At 44.4% G+C, this 2,054-nt stretch overlaps 1 protein-coding gene across 4 annotated transcripts in view; it reads right to left on the reverse strand.

The window, feature by feature from the left end:
• The window catches only part of SMPX (small muscle protein, X-linked), a 47,345-nt gene that overhangs the window by 4,421 nt on the left and 40,870 nt on the right, over nucleotides 1-2,054 (reverse strand). The window lies entirely within an intron of this gene.

Below are 2,054 nucleotides of genomic sequence, written 5' to 3' on the forward strand. Positions count from 1 at the left end.
TGCCCAGTTGCCCCCAGCTGCCTGGCAGGGTGCGGGGGGCTGCCGGGCTGCCCCTGCCCTCTGGCAATCAGGGTCCAGCCCTACAGGTACCCTGGGACTCATCCCCAGGGAAGCCCCGGCTCTGCTTCAGCAGGCACAGGCGGCAAATCCTGCCGTATGGCACAGCAGAGTGGTCACGCTGCAGGTCGTAGGGATGCATCAATTGGATAAAAATAAAAACAGTATTTAATTTTACCAGTAAATACTATTTACTGGTATATACATATAAGTATATGCATACTTTTTTTTTTTATTATTTTTTCTCAGCTGTTTTGATTATCCTCTTTTCTTGCTTTCTACGTTCTGCCCATTAGAGTCCTTACTGGTAGTGAGTCTCCTTCTTCGTCTCCTGTCCAAACTGAACAGTTCCAGGGATTTTAATATATATGTTTATATGTTTATATATGTTTAATCACTTAAGATGTAAGTATTTGGGGTGGAGGAATATCTCTATTTTCGGTAAATTTTACTGAACTCATGAACCTTTAACATATGTTCAGAAAGTAGAGAAAAAGCCACAGGACAGAGAAGAAAAATGTCAACCTCCTGTATTTCGTGATGTGCTACATAAAGTGAGTTTTTGCTGTGCTCCTGAACCTGTGTAGGCTGTACACATTTGAACAAATATTGGAGGGACATTCAAAAGGCTGGAATTGCTTAGCTTTGAGAAGAAACACTTCCCTGGAGAAAAGAGGTGCAATTAAGAGAAACCCTGCATGGCTTACTCTAACTGCTTGAAAGTGTTGGTGACTTTTGAATAAAGAAGTCAAAAGTTAATTAACTTGACTTGAAAAAAGTGAGGAGGTGTCATTGTCCACATGAAAGAGGTCATAAAACCACACGTAGTGCTACTAACGTGCTCTGTGGCCATTAGCAATCAAACAACGTAATCGTCTCGTAGCCTGATTCAGTAAGGCAATGTGCTATTTTGTTTCAGCTGAAATTTCCTTCCAATCAGGTAATTTTTGGTACTTATCTTTCTGATCTCAAAAACAAAATCCAACTTTCGGGTTGTATTTGATGGCTCCCCAGGATACGCAGGCATGTGTAATCCTGTCGTATATAATTACCACCTGCCTACACACGCTCTCCTTGTGTTTCAATTGAGTATTCTCCTTTCTCTTTCAAACTGTTCTGTGCCTGTTCCTGAATATCACAAGGTGACTGTTTTCTAGTGGTGGGCGGATAAAACATTGCTAGCTGTGATTAAACCCAAGTGCTCAAGCCCAGGATCAGAAGAGTGGGTGTGCAGAGCGCAGCAGGCACATCCGAGCATAACGTGGTCCTCAGTGTCACAAGTGTTTTCTGATCCTTCTGCTGAAAGAGGCCAACGTCAGGTTCTGCCTCCAAACGCATCGTGGGCAGGTTTGTGGTGTGAAGGACAGCTGTAACTTAGCATTCTGGTTTTTAGGATTACATAGGATTTCTTATACCTTTCTAGCAGATTCAGCATCTTAAATGGTAAGGCTGTGTTTCCTGCAGGTGTCATCCTGGAGGAGACATCTGCCTTGCAGGGACTTCCATGCTCATCTTCCCCCACATTACTCTCCAAGTAGTTTAGCCTTTCCTTATTTCCCGAGCTCCTAATACCAGCCGTCCTGTGCTGCACACACCAAGCCCCCAGGGATCTTGGTGATAAGGGTACAAAGAAGATGGAGCCAGACTTTCCTCAGTGGTGCCCAGTGACAGGACAGGAGGCAACAGGCACAAATTGAAATACAGGGAATTTCATGTAAGCAGGAAACAAAACTTCTTTTACTGTCAGGGCAGACAAACACTAGAGCAGGTTGCCCAGAGAGGTTGTGGGGTCTCCTCCTTGGAGATATTCAAAACCTGACTGGACATGGCCGAGCAATCATAGAAATCATAGAAATCATAGAAATCATAGAAGACCTCTAAGATCATCGAGTGTCGTGGTTTAACCTCAGTCGGCAACTGAAACCAGGACATCGAGTCCAACCGTTGACCCAACACCACCATGCCCACTAAACCATGTCCCTAAGCGCCTCATCTAC

Source organism: Aptenodytes forsteri, unplaced genomic scaffold, assembly GCF_000699145.1.
Source record: "Aptenodytes forsteri isolate BGI_AS27 unplaced genomic scaffold, ASM69914v1 Scaffold273, whole genome shotgun sequence".
Taxonomy (NCBI): Eukaryota; Metazoa; Chordata; class Aves; order Sphenisciformes; family Spheniscidae; genus Aptenodytes; species Aptenodytes forsteri.